At 49.8% G+C, this 24,320-nt stretch overlaps 1 protein-coding gene across 1 annotated transcript in view; it reads right to left on the reverse strand.

The window, feature by feature from the left end:
- NUDT13 (nudix hydrolase 13) overlaps positions 1–24,042 on the reverse strand; it is a 249,504-nt gene extending 225,462 nt beyond the window's left edge. Inside the window, exon 1 of the mRNA XM_063961477.1 lies at positions 23,812–24,042. The gene's annotated coding sequence lies outside the window, so the exon portion shown is untranslated. The remainder of the gene's footprint in view (positions 1–23,811) is intronic.
- Positions 24,043–24,320: the final 278 nt, after the last annotated feature.

Consider the following 24,320-nt stretch of genomic DNA (forward strand, 5'->3'; position numbering starts at 1 on the left):
TGGAGGCACAAAAGGAGGCTGTATATGCAGTACCCCTTTGACAAACGTCTGAACTTCAGGCACTGAAGCCAGTTCTTTCTGGAAGAAGATCGACAGGGCCGAAATTTGAACCTTAATGGATCCTAATTTTAGGCCCATAGACAATCCTACTTGCAGGAAATGTAGGAAACGACCCAGTTGAAATTCCTCCGTAGGGGCCTTCTTGGCCTCACACCACGCAACATATTTTCGCCAAATGCGATGATAATGTTTTGCAGTTACATCCTTCCTGGCCTTGATCAGGGTAGGGATGACTTCATCTGGAATGCCTTTTTCCTTCAGGATCCGGCGTTCAACCGCCATGCCGTCAAACGCAGCCGCGGTAAGTCTTGGAACAGACAAGGTCCCTGCTGGAGCAGGTCCTTCCTTAGAGGTAGAGGCCACGGGTCCTCCGTGAGCATCTCTTGCAGCTCCGGGTACCAAGTTCTTCTTGGCCAATCCGGAGCCACGAGTATCGTTCTTACTCCTCTCCTTCTTATGATTCTCAGTACTTTTGGTATGAGAGGAAGAGGAGGGAACACATATACCGACTGGAACACCCACGGAGTTACCAGAGCGTCCACCGCTATTGCCTGAGGGTCCCTTGACCTGGCGCAATATCTGTCCAGTTTCTTGTTGAGACGGGACGCCATCATGTCCACCTTTGGTTTTTCCCAACGGTTTACAATCACTTGGAAGACTTCTGGATGAAGTCCCCACTCCCCCGGGTGGAGGTCGTGTCTGCTGAGGAAGTCTGCTTCCCAGTTGTCCACTCCCGGAATGAACACTGCTGACAGTGCTATCACATGATTTTCCGCCCAGCGGAGAATCCTTGCAGCTTCTGCCATTGCCCTCCTGCTTCTTGTGCCGCCCTGTCTGTTTACGTGGGCGACAGCCGTGATGTTGTCCGACTGGATCAATACCGGTTGACCCTGAAGCAGAGGCCTTGCTTGACTTAGGGCATTGTAAATGGCCCTTAGCTCTAGGATATTTATGTGAAGAGACGTTTCCATGCTTGACCACAAGCCCTGGAAATTTCTTCCCTGTGTGACTGCTCCCCAGCCTCTCAGGCTAGCATCCGTGGTTACCAGCATCCAATCCTGAATGCCGAATCTGCGGCCCTCTAGAAGATGAGCCTTCTGTAACCACCACAGGAGAGAAACCCTTGTCCTTGGAGACAGGGTTATCCGCTGATGCATCTGAAGATGCGATCCGGACCATTTGTCCAGCAGATCCCACTGAAAAGTTCTTGCATGGAATCTTCCGAATGGAATCGCTTCGTAAGAATCCACCATTTTTCCCAGGACTCTCGTGCACTGATGCACTGACACTTGTCCTGGTTTTAGGAGGTTCCTGACTAGCTCGGATAACTCCCTGGCCTTCTCCTCCGGGAGAAACACCTTTTTCTGGACTGTGTCCAGAATCATCCCTAGGAACAGTAGACGTGTTGTCGGAATCAGCTGTGATTTTGGGATATTTAGAATCCACCCGTGCTGACGTAGCACTACCTGAGATAGTGCTACTCCGACCTCTAACTGTTCCCTGGATCTTGCCCTTATCAGGAGATCGTCCAAGTAAGGGATAATTAATACGCCTTTTCTTCGAAGAAGAATCATCATTTCGGCCATTACCTTGGTAAAGACCCGTGGTGCCGTGGACAATCCAAACGGCAGCGTCTGAAACTGATAATGACAGTTTTGTATCACAAACCTGAGGTACCCTTGGTGAGAAGGGTAGATTGGGACATGGAGATAAGCATCCTTGATGTCTAGAGATACCATATAGTCCCCTTCTTCCAGGTTCGCTATCACTGCTCTGAGTGACTCCATCTTGAATTTGAACCTGTTTATGTAAGTGTTCAAAGATTTTAGATTTAAAATTGGTCTCACCGAGCCGTCCGGCTTCGGTACCACAAACAGAGTGGAATAATACCCCTTTCCCTGTTGTAGGAGGGGTACCTTGATTATCACCTGCTGGGAATACAGCTTGTGAATAGCATCCAATACTGCCTCCCTGTCGGAGGGAGACGTTGGTAGAGCAGACTTCAGGAACCGGCGAGGGGGAGACGTCTCGAATTCCAATTTGTACCCCTGTGATACTACCTGCAGGATCCAGGGGTCCACTTGCGAGTGAGCCCACTGCGCGCTGAAATTCTTGAGACGGCCCCCCTCCGTGCCCGAGTCTGCTTGCAGAGCCCCAGCGTCATGCTGAGGACTTGGCAGAAGCGGGGGAGGGCTTCTGCTCCTGGGAAGAAGCTGCATGGTGCAGTCTTTTTCCCCTTCCTCTGCCCCGGGGCAGGAACGAGCGGCCTTTTTCCCTCTTGCCCTTATAGGGACGAAAGGACTGGGTTTGAAAAGACGGTGTCTTTTTCTGCTGAGAGGTGACCTGGGGTAAAAAGGTGGATTTTCCAGCCGTTGCTGTGGCCACCAGGTCCGATAGACCGACCCCAAATAACTCCTCCCCTTTATACGGCAATACTTCCATATGTCGTTTGGAATCCGCATCACCTGACCACTGTCGCGTCCATAACGTTCTTCTGGCAGAAATGGACATCGCACTTACTCTAGATGCCAGGGTGCAAATATCCCTCTGTGCATCTCGCATATATAGTAATGCATCCTTTAAATGCTCTATAGTTAATAATATACTGTCCCTATCTAGGGTATCAATATTTTCAGTCAGGGAATCCGACCAAGCCACTCCAGCGCTGCACATCCAGGCTGAGGCAATCGCTGGTCGCAGTATAACACCAGTATGTGTGAATATACCCTTTAAGATATTTTCCAGCCTTCTATCAGCTGGTTCCTTGAGAGCGGCCGTATCAGGAGACGGTAACGCCACTTGTTTTGATAAGCGTGTGAGCGCCTTATCTACCCTAGGGGGTGTTTCCCAACGTGCCCTAACCTCTGGCGGGAAAGGGTATAGTGCCAATAATTTATTAGAAATCAGCAGTTTTTTATCGGGGGAAACCCACGCTTTATCACACACCTCATTTAATTCATCTGACTCAGGAAAAACCACTGGTAGTTTTTTCACACCCCACATAATACCCTTTTTTGTGGTACATGTAGTGTCAGAAATGTGCAATGCCTCCTTCATTGCCGTGATCATGTAACGTGTGGCCCTACTGGACATTACGTTTGTCTCGTCACCGTCGACACTGGATTCAGTATCCGTGTCAGGGTCTGTGTCGACCATCTGAGGTAGCGGGCGTTTTAGCGCCCCTGACGGTGTCTGAGACGCCTGAACAGGCACTAATTGATTTGTCGGCTGTCTCATGTCGTCAACAGTTTTTTGCAAAGTGCTGACATTGTCACGTAATTCATTAATTGCTACCATCCAGTCAGGTTTCGACTCCCTAGGGGGTGACATCACTAACACAGGCAATTGCTCTGCTTCCACATCATTTTCCTCCTCATACATGTCGACACAATCGTACCGACACCCAGCACACACACAGGGAATGCTCTGATAGAGGACAGGACCCCACTAGCCCTTTGGGGAGACAGAGGGAGAGTTTGCCAGCACACACCAGAGCGCTATATATATACAGGGATAACCTTATATAAGTGTTACTCCCTGTTATAGCTGCTGTATTTATATATTAGCTGCCAATAGTGCCCCCCTCTCTGTTTTACCCTGTTTCTGTAGTGCAGGACTGCAGGGGAGAGTCAGGGAGCCGTCCTTCCAGCGGAGCTGTGAAAGAAAATGGCGCTTGTGTGCTGAGGAGAAAGGCTCCGCCCCCTTCACGGCGGCCTTTTCTCCCGCTTTTTTCAGGAAACTGGCAGGGGATAAATGCATCCATATAGCCCAGGAGCTATATGTGATGCATTTTTTTAGCCATATAAGGTTTTTATATCGTTTATATTGCGTCTCAGGGCGCTCCCCCCCAGCGCCCTGCACCCTCAGTGACCGGAGTGTGAAGTGTGCTGAGAGCAATGGCGCACAGCTGCAGTGCTGTGCGCTACCTTATTTGAAGACAGGAACGTCTTCTGCCGCCGCTTTCTCCGGACCTCTTCGCTCTTCTGGCTCTGTAAGGGGGCCGGCGGCGCGGCTCCGGGACCCATCCAGGCTGAACCTGTGATCGTCCCTCTGGAGCTAATGTCCAGTAGCCAAGAAGCCCAATCCACTCTGCAGTCAGGTGAGTTCGCTTCTTCTCCCCTTAGTCCCACGATGCAGTGAGCCTGTTGCCAGCAGGACTCACTGAAAATAAAAAACCTATTTAAACTTTTACTTCTAAGCAGCTCAGGAGAGCCACCTAGCTTGCACCCTTCTCGTTCGGGCACAAAAATCTAACTGAGGCTTGGAGGAGGGTCATAGGGGGAGGAGCCAGTGCACACCAGCTAGTCTAAAGCTTTTACTTTTTGTGCCCAGTCTCCTGCGGAGCCGCTGTTCCCCATGGTCCTTACGGAGTTCCCAGCATCCACTAGGACGTCAGAGAAAATAGAGATGACAAGTAACAAGAGTCAGCAAAATCCACTCATATTTTGAAGCGACACATTTGCGACACTCCCATAATACCCCCTATAAGACAGACCATTTCTGTAGGGAATCCAATTAGCGCAAGCAACTTGCACCTGCGAGTAAGTGTGGTAGTATGCCACGCTTACGGTACTACTGGACTTGAGTATTTTTTTAAAAAGTGCAAGTCTGGCACTAGAAGAGGCGTTGCCAGCATTTACACATCCTTGGAATGGCAAGTTGCACCCCCCGCAGGCTGACTGCACTGAACTGAATTCCACCCCTCTGTTCGTCTGCTTAGCCACCTTCCAGTCACCACCCAGGAACCTCAGGCACTTTTCAAGACATTTCTGATACCGTGCGTCTCAATCGCAACAGTGCCTTTGGGCCTAATTCAGACCTGATCGCTGTTGTGCGAATTCCGACTCGGCCGATTATTGATCGACTGTGCATGCGCGCGGACGTTGTGAACACGCGCAAGGCCAAACTGCAAAAGAATCCAGCGTCTTTTTTGATCATTAGGCATACGCAAGTTGATTGACAGGAAGCGGACGTTAGTGGGTTGTAATTGCCCGTTTTCTGGGAGTGTCAGGATAAACACATGCGTTCCCAAGCGTTTTCAGGGATAGTGTGTGACGTCAGCTCCGGCCCCAAACAGCCTGTTTCTATTGCACTGTAGGAGTAGGTCCTGAGCTACGCACAGACTGGAAAAAACATCTGATGCTGAGTGAGTTGCGAATGGATTTGCAGCTGACCGGTGTTTGCACAGCTTCTCGTACAGTGGGGGTAATTATGAGTTGATCGCAGCAGCAAGTTTGTTAGCAATTGGGCAAAACCATGTGCACTGCAGGGGGGGCAGATATAACATTTGCAGAGAGAGTTAGATTTGGGTGGGTTATTTTGTTTCTGTGCACGGTAAATACTGTCTGCTTTATTTTTACACTGCAATTTAGATTTCAGTTTGAATACACCCTACCCAAATCTAACTCTCTCTGCACATGTTACATCTGCCCCCCCCTGTAGTGCACATGGTTTTGCCCAATTGCTAACAAATTTGCTGCTGCGATCAACTCAGAATTAGGCCCCGTGTACGCAGACTTGCACGGGGCGGGATTCACTCTGTCTGGGCGGCAACTATCTGAACGCAAACCTCTGCAAATTCGCAGAGGAGCAATCAGTTCTGAATTAGGCCCATTGTGCATATGTAGGAGTTTTTAGGTATGCACATGCAGTAGTAAATAGACAGTCTCTGAATCAGGTCCGGTGTGTGGAATTAGGTTGGTTCACTAAGTAAGGTAATTAGGCCTCTCACATGTGTAATGTTTTCTATTTCATTCTAACTTCCCACCAGGCCAGAGCAGGTAGACCACTGCTTCCCCTCACGGCTATTAGCCTGTGTCTCATATCAGTCATACTGTACCAACATCAGGGGCTGGCAGAACATGGTGCCACTCATAAAAAATAAAGTGCAAATAGTATGTGAGCCCACACCCTAGAAAGAATTAGGGCATTATACAGAGTTGTATGCTATGTCGTTATTTACAGAGTAGAGTGCATGCGCCAAGGTACCTTAGCGGCGCCACTCGCAGTTACTGACAGTCCGGCACCATTTCAGTGCCTGGTGACATTCTGCACAAAGAGTTACTCAGATGGTAAATTATGGAACGATTTGCAACCACTGCTGCATGTCTTGGATCTGTGAAGCCGCCAGTGGTCAGCTCAAGACTATAGAATTAACATATATTCGCACATCCGCTGCATATGGGATCCCAGCTGTGAATATATTAGCATACACCTTTGTATAAGACCCCTAGGCCAGGTACACATAAGAATGACAGACAGTCTTGCTGATGGATGGGGCAATTTCCCTTCCTCCTGAACCAGCCGAGATTGTCAGTACATATTACACAATGTGCAGATGTGTCCTGCTACCGTGTTGCTGTGTATAGCAGCTTACTGTAGCGGGATCACAATCTGTACGCATCTCAGCATGACGCTGCGTACGCATCGCTAGCAGGCTCCCATTCGCATCAATCGGGCGTTGGGCGCATGCACACACGGCTCCCACTGAAGTGAATGCATATAGTAGCGTACACTACACTACAGGTTCTATGCCGCGATGCATAACAAACGGAAAGAACACATCTGTTATGAACAACTAAACGATACCTTGTTCCTAACTTCGTTACACTGCACCAGGTCACACATAATATCTTCTGATTAGCCACGCAGCATGGCCAACCAGAAGATACCGCATGTGACCCGCGGGGGCTCACAATCAGGCATACACACTAGACAATATACACAATATGTTGTTCCAATGGGTTCACTACGATCTGCCGGCGGCCAGCATACCGGCGCCGGGAGGCCGGCCGCCGGCTTACCGACAGTGTGGCGAGCGCAAATGAGCCCCTTGCGGGCTCGCTGCGCTCGCCACGCTACGAGCACGGTGGCGCGCTACGCGCGCCACACTATTTTATTCTCCCTCCAGGAGGTCGTGGACCCCCACGAGGGAGAATAAGTGTCGGTATGCCGGCTGTCGGGCTCCCGGCGCCGGTATGCTGGTCGCCGGGAGCCCGACCGCCGGCATACTGAAGACCACCCGTTCCAATATTACAAATCGTGCCAGTATCGATATAGGGGGTAATTCATACCTGATTGCTGTTGTGCGTTTTCGCACAGCGGGCGATCAGGTCCAAACTGCGCATGCGTAAGCACCGCAATGCGCAGGTGCGTCGCACGGGTACAAAGCGGATCGCCGCTCAGCGATGGGTTTCTGCGTCGTATCCGTTCGCACGGACGTTCGCAAGGAGATTGACAGGAAGAAGGCGTTTGTGGGCGTCAACTGACCGTTTTCAGGGAGTGTCTGGAAAAACGCAGGCGTTCCCAAGCATTTGCAGGGCGGATGTCTGAAGTCAATTCCGGTCCCAGACAGGCTGAAGTGATCGCAGCAGCTAAGGCCTGGGTTACTCAGAGACTGCACAAAATATGTTTGTACAGTTCTGCTACACATGCGATCGCACACTTGCACAGCTAAAATACACTGCCCTGTAGGCGGCGACTATGCAAACGCAGGACTGCAAAAAAAACCTAGCGAGCCATCAGGTTTGAATTACCCCCATAGTGTGGACTGGTAGACAAGAGCAGTTGAAGAGGAAGTAAAGTACATGTATCAGAACAAACCTGGTTCCTGGTAGGTCAAAAAGGATGTTTAAAGACAAGTTTAACATTGGGCATGATTCAGAGATGTACGCAAACCAATGGTTTACCTACAACTCCAATGTTTTGTGTTCTGTGCATGCTCTGAACAGGTCCTGAGTCATGGGCGCAGTGGGCCAATAAATTGCAGTCTGATTGACATTTGGTGGCTGTTTTGCACGGCTGACACTCTGCGGCTGTTTGCGCATGGAATGTATACAGTGCAGGGGGAGACTCTGGGGGCAGCCCAGCATGTCCGGTTGTGTCTATGTTCCCTTTGTGATCAAGACCTGGAAGTGACATAACGAGAGGGTAGGAGAGAACTTCTGTCCTTACAGCACCTAAATGTTTTTTCCATTCTCCGTTTATTGGAGGTTATTTTTTTTTTCCTATGCACCATTGGACGCTCGCCACAGGTTACTATTCCAAATAGTTTGTGACATGGACCCAGGGGCTTATGGGAAAGGTCCTCTCCATGAAGGGAAACTAGACGCTACCGCAGCCATGGGGCCTGAATTCAGATCTGATTGCAGTAGCAAATTTGTTAGCTAATGGGCAAAATCATGTTGCACTGCAGGTGGGACAGATATAACATGTGCAGAGAGAGATAGATTTGGGTGGGGAATATTGTTTCTGTGCAGGGTAAATACTGCCTGCTTTATTTTTACACTGCAATTTAGATTTCAGTTTGAACACACCCCACCCAAATCTAACTCTCTCTGCACATGTTATATCTGCCCCTCCCCCTGCAGTGCACTTGATTTTACCCATTAGCTAACGAATTTGATGCTGCGATCAGATCTGAATTAGGCTCATGGTGACCTTGTTGGCCATTCATTCTCAACAGCTAATAATTTGCACATACTGTAGTTTAGTTCCAAAAATGTACTGGTAATTTAATTGGCGCTCAACAAAATATGTGTGTATATGTGGTAGGGAATATTGGGCCTGATTCAGAGATGGGTGCAGTAGCACAGCGGCTGCATCTTTGTATGGCTATGCTAATGCCACAGGAGACATCTTCTGTAAACAGACGCCTCCTGCTGGCTACTGTGATCCGCTGCTCGTCCGAACACGCAGCATTGGTTCACTCTGAATGAACATCAGATATCTGAGTAATCCTCAAATTACTCAGGACGGCCTGTGTTTTCATGCAGCCAAGGCAAGTCAAATTGCAGTGTTCTCCTCTCAGGTTTTAATTGTTGGGTGGTCCGTCCAGCAAAAATCCCCTGCTGCCCGTCACTCATTCGGCACAACGACCTGTCCGAAAATCACACCACACTGACCGCACTGAAACTTTCGGCCAACGTCACAGTGTGGGAGGCGTCAAGCTGGAGGTCAAAGATCCCTCCCATCGTATAATAGGAAGGGCGCAGTGTCTGTCAGGAACAGTCACCTATGAACATTGAAGAGCGTGGTACTCCAGCATCCACTCTCTCACTTGTTTGTTACTCGGGGACATTATGTGTAGCCAGAAAGTGGGGGCAGTATCAGGGAGCTGTTAAAAAAAATATATATTTGCATCCGCAAAGCAATTGGGCAGTATCCGGGAGCTGTTTAAAAATGTGATTGCGAAGGCTCCCACCTGACTACCCTTTGCTGCCACATGGCTGGATAAAATTTCTGGGGGGAAAAAATCAAATGACGTGGCCACTAGCCAGCACGCTTACCCCCCCCCTTTTTGGGGGGGATTCTGCTATTGCCCCCTTTCCCACTCCCAAACGACACTGACATACAGTGGCTTAGGGGACTCAGGGGCTAATTCAGACTAGATCGCAGCGACAGTGATTGCAGTCTGAATCCTTTTGTGGAGTGTGCACCCCGGGAGCCCAGTGAGATGCTAACAGCACAGGAGCTGCGCTGGCAGGGAGCTACTCGACGGGTGCAAAAGCATCGCCGCTGTGCGATGCTTTTGTACCCTTGCGAGGGGAATAAGGCCAGTCATGTCCTGGGCGTCCCCCTGCATGTCCGAGAAACTGATCGTAAATTTAGCACATCTACGATCAGATTTGAATTACCCCGTTACTGTTATCGCAGATGGAGGAAAACGAAGCACTGAGGTGGGCGCCCAGTGGGAGTCATTCCGACCTGATCGTACGCTAGGTTTTTTTCGCAGCGGTGTGATCAGGCCAAAACTGTGCATGCGTATGCACCGCAATGCACATGCGCGTCGTACGGGTACAAAGCGGATCGTTGCTGATCGATAGATTTAATGAAGAATCCATTCGCACAGCCGATCGCAAGGAGATTGACAGGAAGAAGGCGTTTGTGGGTGGCAACTGACCGTTTGGAAAAACGCAGGCGTGTCCAAGCGTTTGCAAGGCGGGTGTCTGACATCAATTCCGGACATGAACAGGCTGAAGTCATCGCAGCGGCTGAGCAAGTTCTGGGCAACTCAGAAACTGCACAAAACTATTTTGTACTGCTCGGTTGCACAAGCGTTCGCACACTTGCAAAGCGAAAATACACTCCTCTATAAGCGGCGACTATCTGACCGCAGCGCTGTAAAAAGTAACTAGCGAGCGATCAACTCGGAAGGACCCCCAGTATCCACTACGGACTACGGAAAAGTTATAGTTGTTAACTAGTCATAAAACATTACTTCAGCAGGTACATTATAATCAACTCAACTTAATACAGAATACAGGTTGAATACGATGGGCATTTTGCCTCTATTCAACCTCAATTACTATGTTACCATGTTACTAAAAGGAATTACCGATAGGTATTAAATTCCTATTTTCTCTAACGACCTAGTGGATACTGGGGATGACATTAGTACCGTGGGGAAGTCCCAAAGCTCCTAGAACAGGTGGGTGAGTGCTGAGACCCCTGCAAAACCACCTGACCAAACTGGCCTAGGTGTTGAACCTATAGAACTTAACGAACGTGTTTGACCCAGACCAAGTAGCTGCACTGCACAACTGTAAGGCCGAGACGCCCCGGGCAGCCGTCCCAGGAATATTTACCCACCGACCTTGTGGAGTGAGCCTGGATAGAACTCGGTAGCAGCAGAGATGCCAAAGAATAGGCTTGTTGAATGGTCAACCTGAGCCAAAGAGCAATGGACTGCTTGAAAGCAGGACATCCAATTTTGGTAGCGTCATAAAGGAAAAACAGCAAGTCAGACTTCCTGTGACGAGCCGTCCTTTTGACGTAAATTCTCAAAGCCCTCACCACATCCAAGGACTTTGGAGGAACCGACGTATCCGACAGAATCTGAACCACTATCGGTTGATTTATGTGAAAATCCGAAACCACCCTCGGCAAAAACTGCGGGCGGGTCCTGAGCTCCGCCCTATCCTCGTGAAAAATCAGATACGGGCTCTTACAAGATAAGGCCCCCAATTCTGACACACGTCTAGCAGAGGCTAAATCCGACTAGAGAAAAGTCAAGACCACATTGAGATCCCACGCAGCCATGGGAGAGACAAAGGGTGGTTGGATGCGAAGAACACCCTTCAGGAATGTCTGTACTTCCGGAAGTACCGCCAGTTGTTTCTGGAAGAAGATGGAGAGACCCGAAGTCTGAACCTTGATGGAGCCTAACCTGAGGACCATATCCACGCCTGCTTGCAGGAAGAGTACAAACCGGCCAAGTTGAAACTCCCCAGGATAATATTTTCTCCCTTCGCACCACGAAACATATTTCCTCCAGATACGGTGATAATATTTTGACGTGACCAACTTACGGGCCTGGACCATAGTGGAAATAACCTTGGAAGGGAGACTTTTTCTGACTACAATCTCCCTCTCAACTTCCAAGCCGTCAAACGTAGCCGCAGTAAGTCTGGATAGATGAACGGTCTTTGTTGAAGAAGATCCTTGAGAAGCGGCAGAAGCCAGGGATCCTCCAAAGACATGGCCAGGAGGTCTCCATACCAGGCCCGTCAAGGCCAATCCGGGGCAATTAAAATTTCCCGAACATTTTCCCTTTTGAGTCTTTTTAGAACTCTGGGAATGAGAGGGATTGGAGGAAACAGGTACACGAACCGGTAAGTCCACTGCTGCAGCCTGCGGATCCCTCGTTCTGGAACAGTAACGACGGAGTTTCTTGTTGAGATGAGACACCATCACGTCTATCTGTGGACAGCCCCACTGGTGAACCAGTTGTTGAAACACCTGAGGGTGCCTGCTGAGGAAGTCCGCTTCCCAACTGTCCACGCCTGGAATGAATATGGCAGAGATGGCCTTTGTGTTTGTCTCCGCTCAGAGGAGTATCCGCGTCACCTCTCGCATTGCGGCCTTGCTTCTTGTTCATCATTGTCGGTTTATGTACACCACCGCCGTGGCGTTGTCCAAATGCACCTGGATGGCTTGATTTCAGCGAAGATAAGAGGCTTGCAGAAGAGCATTATAAATCGCCCTGAGTTCCAGAACATTTATCGGGAGTGTAGATTCCTGACTCATCCACTTCCCCTGGAACTGAACTCCCTGGGTCACAGCACCCCAACCTCTGCGGCTGGCATCCGTCGTCAGTAGAGTCCAGGATTGGGTATTGAAATTCCGACCTTCCACAAGGTGAGAGACTTGTAGTCACAATAACAGGGAAATCTGGACTTTTGGCGACAGGGTTATACTCTGGTGTATGTGCAGGTGAGACCCTGACCACTTGTCCAGTAGATCCAGCTGGAACGGACAGGCATGAAATCTGCCGTACTGGATTGCCTCATATGAGGCTATCATCTTGCCCAGTAGGCGGATGCAGAACTGAATCGAGATCTTGCGGGGACTGAGCACCAAGCGGTCCATAGCCTGGATAGTCATGGCCTTGTCCATTGGAAAAAATACCTTCTGAGACACCGTGTCCAGAATCATTCCCAGGAACTGAATTCTTTGTGACGGTTCCAGGTGAGACTTCTTGAAATTTAGGATCCACCCATGGTCCGTAAGCAGGCTATACTGTGTAGAAGACATTCCCTGGACACCGCCTTTATCAGATCGTCCAAATAGGGGACTATGTTGACTCCTATCCTGCGCAACTGCAGCATCATCTCCACCATGACTTTCGTGAATACCCTTGGAGCTGTGGAGAGACCAATGGGTAAGGCCTGAAACTGGAAGTGGTGGTCCAGTATAGCGAACCGGAAGTAAGCCTGATGAGGAGGCCACACGGGAATATGTAGGTAAGCATCCTTGACATCCAGGGATACAAGGAACTATTCCTCCTGCAGACCGGAGACCACCGCCCTCAGGGACTCCATGTTGTATTTGAACACTCTTAGATACTGGTTCAAGGATTTTAGGTTCAAGATGGGCCATACCGAACCGTCTGGTTTCGGTACAACAAAAAGGCTAGACTTGAAGAATCTGAGAGGAGGTTGTGCTTGAAATTCCAACCGGTACTCTTAAGATATGAGGTCCCTCACCCAAGGGTCCCGGCAGGACTGTGTACATACGTAACTGAAGTGTTGAAGGCAAGCCAACCGTCACACGGAGGGCTTCGTAGATGAGGATCCGGAAGCCTGGTCCAGCGATCCAGCAGCCGCTGGTTTACAGGACCTACCGCGAGTTCCTCTAGCAGCATTTGAGGTGCCTCTGGCTCTGCCTCTGAATCTGGCCACATAAAAGGACTGCAGAGAGGGCCCAGGGTAGGGATGTCTAGCAGGAGGGGCAGCTGACGGCAGATAGGTAGACTTACCCGCCGTCGCTTGAGAAATCCACTTGTTCAGTTCTTCCACAAACAAGGCATCTCCTGCAAAAGGAAGATTCTCCACACCTTTCTTGAAGTCAGCATCCGCTGACCATTGTCGTAGCCATAGAGCCCTGTGAGCCGAGACTGCCACAGCTGAGGTACGGCCATTGATGAGACATAATTCTTTTATGGCCACACTCATAAAATCTGCAGCATCCTGAATATGATGTAGAAGTCTAATGATCTCCTCCTGAGGTAGGGACTCAAACCCATTTATTATATTATCCGACCATTTTACCATGGCCCTCAAAATCCAGCAGCAAGCTATAGTGGGCCTTTGAGCTACGCCCACCGCAGTATAGATTGATTTGAGTGTAGTCTCAATCTTGCGGTCAGCTAGGTCTTTGAAAGAGATAGCCCTATTTACAGGCAGTACAAGTTTATGTGACAGCCTGGATACTGAAGTATCCACTGACGGGGGATTTTCCCAAACTTTCCTAATCTCAGGAGGGAAAGGAAAGGAATTTAATAACCGTTGAGGCGATTTGAATTTGTCAGGATTGACCATTGCCTCCCTGGCAAGGGAATTTAATTCCTTTGATACCGGAAAGGTGGCAGAGGATTTTGGTTTTACATTGAAAAACAATTCCTCTTCTGGTTCTGCCTCCTTATCCGGTATGTTGAGGACCTCTCTAACAGCATAAATCAGGATCTCAACACCCGGGGACAGAGAATTATCATCCAGGCCTGGTAACTCAGTATCAGAGTCAGATTGGAGTACTTGTGGGAACGTGCGTTTATGAGAGGCCAACAGAGGGGGCTGAAGAGTTTGTCTGTGGTCAGTAGCGTTAACAAAAAGATTATCTACAGATTGATTAAAGGTCTGTCTGTCTTTCCTGCCTGGCAGTAGCTAACTCTGTATTAATATTATTAATCATACTTTTGAATGATTCTAACCATTCAGGTTCCTGCAGACTACTACCCTGAGAGGGTATAGAACATTGGTTACATAAGAGAGACCCTTCTGGTGAAGGTGTAAATTTGGTGTAACATGAAGGACACACCGAGGGTCATTCTGACCCGATCGCACGCTGCAGTTTATCGGGTCAGAATTGCGCATGCACCGGCGCCGCAGTGAGCTGGCGCATGGCAGACGGCCGAAGGCCGTCGCTGCGGTACGATCGCCTCTGCCTGATTGACAGGCAGAGGAGATCGCTGGGCAGGGGGGGACGAAACGGCGACATCTGGCCCGGGGGGCGGGCAGCAGCGGCTGCATGACCTCACACGCAGCCAATGCGGGCCGGGGAGCGACAAGTCGCTCCCGGCCAGCACACTAAAGCTGCGCTGGCCGGGAGCTACTCCTAAAGTGTAAAAGCATCGCCGCTGTGCGATGCTTTTGCACATCTGCAGGTGGGGGGGCCAGCACTGACATGCAGGGCGGGATATGGGCATGATCGTAGCCCTGCAATAATTTGCAGGGCTACGATCAACTCGGAATGACCCCTTACAGTCTTTTTCCCAGACATTCTAATGCAGAAACAGAGTTATGTGAATAAACACAGTGTAGTTACAACACAGATAGTAAGAAAGCACAGCAACCCCAGACAGTCCGAATGGAGTGACACAGAGAGGCTTGGGACCAGCACACAATGCCCAGACATCAGCAGCAGCAGGAAATGGCGCCTTCCAGTCTCTGGTGCCGCTCTCTGGGAAGCCCCCACCCCTTCAGTTGCGCACAGTCCCTTACTGTTTTATACTGGCAGTATGTGAAAAAAAGGAAGCTGTATAACTCCGCTCTTGTGCAAGGAAGTTAAAAAAAAACCTTATACAGTGCCATTTTTGGGGTCCGCGGCGGGCACCGCAGCTTGCAAGCCGTGACCGCCGTGTCCTTAATGCCACCACATGACACCGGGGACCCGCTAACCGGGATACCGCTGTGATCACTCACCCCACCTGCGTCTACTTCAGCATCTGTTAGGGGGTGGCGGCATGCTGCCGGTGTGTGCGCACACAGTGTGAAATGTGAAACAGCGCCTCAGGAGCTTAATGTCCTGTCAGCTGGGATTTCCCACGACGCAGGCAGACTGGTTGCCAACCAGTACTACCTGAAAATAACAAACTAAAAACATTTTTGAAGAAAACTACCTGGAGTTCCAGAGGCACATTTTTCTAAACTGAGGGGCAGATTTATTAAGCCTGGTGAAGTGATAAAGTGGAAGGTGATAACGCACCAGCCAGTCAGCTCTTAACTTTCATGTTACAGGTTGGGTTTGAAAAAATAAGATTTTAAACCTACCGGTAAATCTTTTTCTCCTAGTCCGTAGAGGATGCTCCATAAGGACCATGGGGTATAGACGGGCTCCGCAGGAGATATGGGCACTCTAAAGAACTTTTAGTATGGGTGTGCACTGGCTCCTCCCTCTATGCCCCTCCTCCAGACCTGTTAGAGAAACTGTGCCCAGAGGAGATGGACAATGGGGGTGATTCCGAGTTGTTCGCTCGCTAGCTGCTTTTAGCAGCATTGCACACGCTAAGCCACCGCCCTCTGGGAGTGTATCTTAGCTTAGCAGAAGTGCGAACGAAAGATTAGCAGAATTGCGAATAGAAATTTCTTAGCAGTTTCTGAGTAGCTCCAGACTTACTCAGCCATTGCGACCAGCTCAGTCCTTTTCGTTCCTGGTTTGAAGTCACAAACACACCCAGCGTTTGCCCAACCACTCCCCCGTTTCTCCAGCCACTCCTGCGTTTTGTAACTAGAACGCCTGCGTTTTTCCGCACACTCCCATAAAACGGACAGTTTCCGCCCAGAAACACCCACTTCCTGTCAATCACACTACGATCAGCACAGCGATGAAAAAGCTTTGTTATGCCGTGAGTAAAATACCTAACTTTTGTGTAAAATAACTAAGCGCATGCGCAGTAAGCGACTAATCGCAGTATAGCGAAAATCGGCAACGAGCGAACAACTCGGAATGACCCCCAATATGAGGAAAGGATTTTGCAAATCTAAGGGCAAGATTCATACCAGCCCACACCAATCATACCATATAACTTAGAATATACGCAACCAGTTAACAGTATGAACGAAAAAACAGTATCAGTCAAAGACCGATTCCAACTGTAACATAACCCTTATGTAAGCAACAACTATATACAAGTCTTGCAGATTTAGTCCGCACTGGGACGGGCGCCCAGCATCCTCTACGGACTAGGAGAAAAAGATTTACCGGTAGGTTTAAAATTTTATTTTCTCTTACGTCCTAGAGGATGCTGGGGACTCCGTAAGGACCATGGGGATTATACCAAAGCTCCAACCGGGCGGGAGAGTGCGGATGAATCTGCAGCACCGATTGAGCAAACGCGAGGTCCTCATCAGCCAGGGTATCAAACTTGTAGAATTTTGCAAAAGTGTTTGAACCCGACCAAGTAGCTGCTCGGCACAACTGTAATGCCGAGACGCCTCGGGCAGCCGCCCAAGAAGAGCCCACCTTCCTAGTGGAATGGGCCTTTACCGAATTCGGTACCGGCAATCCAGCCGTAGAATGAGCCTGCTGAATCGTGTTACAGATCCAGCGAGCAATAGTCTGTTTAGAAGCAGGCGCGCCAATCTTGTTGGTTGCATACAGGACAAACAGAGCCTCTGTTTTCCTAACCATAGCCGTCGTGGCTACATAAATTTTTAAGGCCCTGACCACATCCAGGGACTTGGAGTCCTGCAAGTCACCCGTAGCCACAGGCACCACAATAGGTTGGTTCATATGAAAAGAAGAGACCACCTTAGGCAGAAATTGAGGACGAGTCCTCAACTCTGCTCTATCCACATGAAAAATCAAGTAGGGGCTCTTGTGAGACCAGACCGCCAACTCTGACATCCGCCGTGCAGATGCCAAAGCTAATAACATAACCACCTTCCAGGTGAGAAATTTTAATTCCACCATTTGAAGAGGTTCAAACCAGTGTGATTTAAGGAACTGTAACACCACGTTAAGGTCCCATGGTGCCACTGGTGGCACAAAAGGAGGCTGGATGTGCAGCACTCCGTTTACGAAAGTTTGGACTTCTGGGAGAGAAGCCAATTCCTTTTGAAAAAATATAGATAGGGCCGAAATCTGTACCTTAATGGAGCCTAATTTTAGGCCCATATCCACTCCCATCTGTAGTGTTCACCCTAGGAGTGAAAAGGGGCAGGGCGCCGGACTCCGGGGGCACATGTGCGCGCGGCGTCCGAAATGGGGGCGTGGCTACGCAAATTAGGGGGCGTGGCCACGCCTCCGTCATTTTAGGGGGCGGTGCGGCCCACAGACGCTACTATAGAGAGCGTCTGTGGCCGGCGACGTCACTGTTGGGGGCGTGCCCAGCACCTCCGTTGGTGCTGGGCTTCCCCCAGCCCTCTCCCAATGCGTGAATGGATGCCGCACGCATGCGCACGGCATCTATACACGCCGGGAGGGCAGGGAGCGGGCGGCTGTTCTAGCAGGGCGCCGCAAAAGGGGCAGGGCGGGTTTTGCCTGTTAAAAAACGGGCAGGGCGCGGCGCCCTGCTAAAACAGCCTAGAGTGAACACTACGTCTGTAGGAAGTGGAGAAAACGGCCCAGATGGAAATCTTCCGTAGCAGCATTCTTGGTTTCACACCAAGATACATACTTCCTCCAGATACGGTGATAATGCTTCGCCGTTACTTCCTTCCTAGCCTTTATCAGAGTAGGGATAACTTCCTCCGGAATACCTCTCTCTGCTAGGATTCGGTGTTCAACCGCCATGCCGTCAAACGCAACCGCGGTAAGTCTTGGAACATGCAAGGCCCCTGCTGTAACAGGTCTTCCCTGAGAGGAAGAGACCACAGATCTTCTGTGAGCATTTCCTGAAGATCCGAATACCAGGCCCTTCGAGGCCAATCTGGAACCACGAGTATTGTTTGTACTCTGTTTCGTCTTATGATTCTCAACACTTTTGAGATGAGAGGTAGAGGAGGCTGAAACACCCATGGTCTACCGCTACTGCCTGAGGGTCCCTTGACCTGGCACAATACCTCCGAAGCTTTTTGTTGAGGCGTGACGCCATCATGTCTATTTGAGGAAGTCCCCAAAGACTTGCTATCTCTGCAAAGACCTCTTGATGAAGTCCCCACTCTCCTGGATGGAGATCGTGTCTGCTGAGGAAGTCTGCTTCCCAGTTGTCCACTCCCGGTATGAAGACTGCTGACAGAACACGTACGTGATTTTCTGCCCAGCGCAGAACTCTGGTGGCATCCGCCATTGCCACTCTGCTCCTTGTCCCGCCTTGGCGGTTTACATGAGCCACGGCTGTGACGTTGTCTGATTGAATCAGAACCGGTAGGTCGCGAAGAAGATACTCCGCTTGTCGTAGGCGGTTGTATATGGCCCTCAATTCCAGTACGTTGATGTGTAGACAAGCCTCCTGGCTTGACCATATCCCCTGAAAATGTCTTCCTTTTGTGACTGCTCCCCATCCTCAGAGGCTCGCGTCCGTGGTCACCAGAACCCACTCTTGAATGCCGAATCTGCGACCCTCTAGAAGGTGAGCACTCTGCAGCCACCACAGGAGAGACACCCTGGCCCTGGGGGACAGGCTTATCTTTTGATGAAGGTGTAGATGGGACCCCGACCATTTGTCGAGAAGGTGTCACACGCCATAGGCGGCGTTCACCGCGCTTACCCCTGCGTGCCTGCTGGTCTGTGTTGCGGCCTCCGCCTTCGTTGGTCCACGGGCTCCGGCGCCTGGCTGGCGCGGCTCCCGGCGGTTCTCCAGGGCAGGGGCGCCGCCATGACACCCGGCATCACGTGGGCGGGGAGCAGGTGACGTCATCAGACTGTTCCACCAATCCAGCGGAGGTTCAAAGGCAGACGCCGGGCAGCGCCTCGGCGCCTGAGTATCGTCTTTTCCCCTGAAGTGGATGCCAGCGCTTCTGTCCTCAGCGGATCTTTCTGCAGCATACCCCAGTGTCTCCGGCATTTCCAGGTGTCAGTTGTTGCACAGCTTCCAGCGTTCCCAGCCGCTGCTGGGTTCCACTGCGCTCTAGTCACCAGTGCTTCTTGGAGTCAGCGTGGGCTGCAGGTTAAACGTCGCTCTCAAGTTATACAAGTCCTCAGTGTCTTTAACCCTCGCTCTCAAGTTATACAAGTCCTCAGTGTCTTTAACCCTCACTCTCAAGTTATACAAGTACTCAGTGTCTTTAACCCTCGCTCTGCAGTTATACAAATCCTCAGTGTCTTTAGCCACCGCTCTCAAGTTCTTCAAATCATCAGTGTCTTTAACCGCCGCTCTCAAGTTCTTCAAATCATCAGTGTCTCTAACCACCGCTCTCAAGTTCTTCAAATCATCAGTGTCTTTTAACCACCGCTCTCAAGTTCTTCAGTCACCAGTATCTTTTACCATCACTCACAAGTACTTCCTGGACATTTCTCCATACGCTCCTTCTCTGTTATGTGACATTGTGTTGCTCTCTTCCTGCAATAAAGTCCTTTAATATTTTCACCAAGCTTTTCTGTCAGAGTCCTGTATGAGGAAGACCTATATCAAGCCATCCCTGTTCCGACCCAACTGTGGTTCCTCTCCCCTACCATCGGGAGAACCCCCGAGTTCACAACACCCCCAACCTAGGTCAGTGACAGAAGGTCCCACTGAAACGTCCTCGCATGGAACCTGCCGAAGGGGATGGCCTCGTAGGCTGCCACCATTTTTCCCAGAACTCGAGTGCATTGATGAACAGACACTCTTTTTGGTTTTAGCAGGTCCCTGACCATGTTCTGGATGTCCTGGGCTTTTTCTATTTGTAGAAAAACCCTCTTCTGTTCCGTGTCCAGAATCATGCCTAGGAATGATAGTCGAGTCGTTGGAAACAACTGAGACTTTGGCATATTGAGAATCCAACCGTGTTGATGTAACACTCTCAGAGAGAGTGACACACTTTTCAGCAATTGATCCCTTGATCTCGCCTTTATCAGGAGATCGTCCAAGTACGGGATAATTGTGACACCCTGCTTGCGCAGGAGCACCATCATTTCCGCCATTACCTTGGTGAAAATCCTCGGGGCCGTGGAAAGCCCAAACGGCAACGTCTGAAACTGGTAATGACAGTCCTGTACCGTTAAATGCAGGTATTCTTGATGAAGAGGAAATATGGGGACATGAAGGTAGGCATCCTTCACGTCTAGCGACACCATAAAATCCCCTGTTTCCAGACTGGATATCACAGTCCGGAGTGATTCCATCTTGAATTTGAACTTTTTCAAGTGTAGGTTTAGGGATTTTAGATTCAAAATTGGTCTGACTGAACCATCCGGCTTCGGGACCACAAACAGTGTTGAATAGTACCCTTTTCCCTGTTGGCCTAGGGGAACCTTGACAATCACTTGCTGTTGACACAGCTTTTGAATTGCATCTAATACCACTCCCCTCTCCAGGGAAGAGGTTGGCAAGGCCGAATTGAGAAATCAGCGAGGGGGCACCTCTTCGAACTCCAGTATTTAACCTTGGGATACAATTTCCAACGCCCAAGGATCCACGCCTGATAGGACCCAGACCTGGCTAAAGAGTCGCAGACGTGCCCCCACCGGTGCGGACTCCCTCCGTGGAGCCCCAGCGTCATGCGGTGGATTTAGCAGAAACCGGGGAGGACTTCTGCTCCTGGGAACTAGCCGAAGCAGGTGTTCTCTTACCTCTACCCTTACCTCTGGCAAGGAAAGAGGAGCCCCGACCTCTTCTGGACTTATGCGACCGAAAGGACTGCATCTGATATTGTGGGGTTTTCTTTTGCTGTGGGGGAACAAAAGGCAAAAATGTAGATTTACCCGCGGTAGCTGTGGAAACCAGGTCCACGAGACCATCCCCAAACAAAACTTCACCCTTGTAAGGTAAAACCTCCATATGCTTTTTTGAGTCGGCATCACCCGACCATTGGCGGGTCCACAGAGCTCTTCTTGCCGAAACTGCCATGGCATTGGCTCTGGAACCAAGCAGCCCCACGTCCCTTTGAGCATCTCTCATATACAAGACTGCGTCCTTAATGTGACATAAAGTCAGGACAATGGTATTCTTGTCCAGGGTATCCATGTCAGCCAACAAGATATCTGTCCATGCTGCAACAGCGCTACAGACCCATGCCGATGCTATTGCCGGTCTGAGTAAAGCCCCCGTATGTGCATAAATAGCCTTTAAGGTAGTCTCCTGTCTACGATCCGCAGGATCCTTAAGGGCCGCAGTGTCTGGAGACGGTAGCGCCACCTTCTTGGACAGACGCGTTAATGCCTTGTCCACCCTGGGCGAGGATTCCCAACGTACCCTGTCCTTTGCTGGGAAAGGATACGCCATAAGGATCCTCTTGGGAATCTGCAGTTTTTTGTCTAGAGTTTCCCAAGCTTTTTCAAATAATTTGTTCAGTTCATGAGATGGAGGAAACGTTACTTCAGGTTTCTTCCCCTTAAACATGTGTACCCTCGTGTCAGGAACAGAGGGGTCATCTGTGATATGCAACACATCTTTTATTGCCATAATCATATAATGAATACTTTTGGTCACCTTAGGGTGCAACCTTGCCTCATCATAGTCGACACTGGAGTCAGAATCCGTGTCAGTATCAGTGTCTAGTATTTGTGATAAGGGACGCTTTTGAGACCCTGACGGGCGCTGTGACCCAGTCAAATCCGCGGATTGACTCCCTGCTGTTTCCTTGGACTCAGCTTTGTCCATTCTCTTATGTAATAAGGTCATATTAGCATTTAAAATATTCCACATATCATACCAATCATGAGTCGGCGTTGCAGACGGAGACACCACAATCATCTGCTCCACCTCCTCTTTGGATGAGCCTTCCGCTTCAGAAATGTCGACACACGCGTACCGACACCCGTACACACACACAAGGATATATCTATAAGGGGACAGTTCCCCAACAAGGCCCTTTGGAGAGACAGAGAGAGAGTATGCCAGCACACACCCAGCGCCAACTGACACTGGAAACAATTCCCAGATATAGCGCTTTTATATTCAATCGTGTAATACACTCACTGCGCCAAAATGTGCCCCCCCCCCCCCCCCCTCTTTTTCAGCCCTGTATCACCGTTCTGCAGGGGAGAGTCCGGGGAGCCAGCTTCTCTTCAGCACACTGTGGAGAAAATGGCGCTGGTTAGTGCTGTGCGACTAAGCTCCGCCCCCTCTAGCGGCGGGCTTCGGTCCCGCTCAAATTCACAATTAATGGCGGGGGATGAACATATCCACTGACTCCGCAGCCCATATGTGTAATAACATGCCAAAGCAGAAGTATATATTGCTGCCCAGGGCGCCCCCCCTGCGCCCTGCACCCATCAGTGCCTGTCCGTCTGTGTAACGCGTGGGAGCAATGGCGCGCAGCGGTAACTTACCTCAGGGAAGATCTGAAGTCTTCTGCCGCCTTGAAGTCTTCTTTTCTTCTTATACTCACCCAGCTTCTATCTTCCGGCTCTGCGAGGAGGACGGCGGCGCGGCTCTGAGACGAACGGCAGGGGGAGACCTGCGTTCCGATCCCTCTGGAGCTAATGGTGTCCAGTAGCCTAAGAAGCAGAGCCTATCATTTAAGTAGGTCTGCTTCTCTCCCCTCAGTCCCACGATGCAGGAGGGAGCCTGTTGCCAGCAGTGCTCCCTGAAAATAAAAAACCTAACAAAATTCTTTTATCAGAGAAACTCAGTAGAGCTCCCCTGTAGTGCACCCATTCTCCTCTGGGCACAGAATCTAACTGAGGTCTGGAGGAGGGGCATAGAGGGAGGAGCCAGTGCACACGCATACTAAAAGTTCTTTAGAGTGCCCATATCTCCTGTGGAGCCCATCTATACCCCATGGTCCTTACGGAGTCCCCAGCATCCTCTAGGACGTAAGAGAAATAACAGTTAGGAGCTGACTAGTTGTTGTGTTGTCACCTTCCACTTTATCACTTCAGCAGGCTTAATAAATCTGCCCCTGAGTCTGCTAGGAGGAGAGGAGCCAGCACAAACTAATGTTTTCTTAAAATGTCAGGCTCCAATGGACCCGATCTATACCCCACGGTACTAAAGTCATCCCGAGTATCCGCTAGGACGTTAGAGAAATCTGAATTTGTAAACGTGACATAAATATCGTTGACCCCTTTAAAGAATATCATGCGTAATTCAGTGGGGAAGGAGAGTAAAAGAAAGATGACATGAATATGACATGACATGAATATTTATTGATGATTACCCAAATGTACAGGATGATCAAAATTACCACTATACACCTATATACCTACAGTATATTTGTGCTCGCATAGCTCATACACTAGTTTGTCTAAATTAATAAAAATTAACCATATTAGTAACAACTATGATACTGAAAACTATGCGAAATAAACAAAGTAAAAGCGTGTATTAAAACGTGCCGGGCCAAATATATACTATGAGTGCATAAACTATCCACAAATACTCATATACTTTAATTTCTGGCAAATTATCTGTGTGCAGTAACGTGAATGTTATTGTATCCTACTTACTTCCGTCTCCCACTAACAACCTTCAGGCGGCACATTATGCCAGGCGCAGATTGCGGGGTGTGTGGGGGATGTAGTCCTGCTGTGCGCACTGTTCAGGCTGAGGGTGCGGGGAAAACACTACATTTCCCAGAGCGCTGTTGGGCTCCCCCGGCCATTTCTATTATATAACATCCTAGAACTCCTACAAAGTTTATGTACAGTGCCTGTGTGGGGGCAGGAAGTGTGTTAGATCGGCGTGGTAGCACTATTAAGCAACGGGTTGGTTCTATATCGGAGGGGCTGAAGGGACCTTGTGACGTATTGAGGGGAGGAGCTACGTCACCAGGGGGAGGAGCTACGGGCGAACAGGGTACCCGAAAAGTACCCTCGCGTAAGCAACGGGGTGTGATTCCCTTGGTTGGTTATAACTTTATTAAGCTACAATATATTTTGAAACAACCACTGCTGAACTGGACGATAACCACAGAAACACTGCATATAATGCTGCTAATTGTGTTATCTTATTTCTC

This window comes from Pseudophryne corroboree, chromosome 3 (genome assembly GCF_028390025.1).
Source record: "Pseudophryne corroboree isolate aPseCor3 chromosome 3, aPseCor3.hap2, whole genome shotgun sequence".
Taxonomy (NCBI): Eukaryota; Metazoa; Chordata; class Amphibia; order Anura; family Myobatrachidae; genus Pseudophryne; species Pseudophryne corroboree.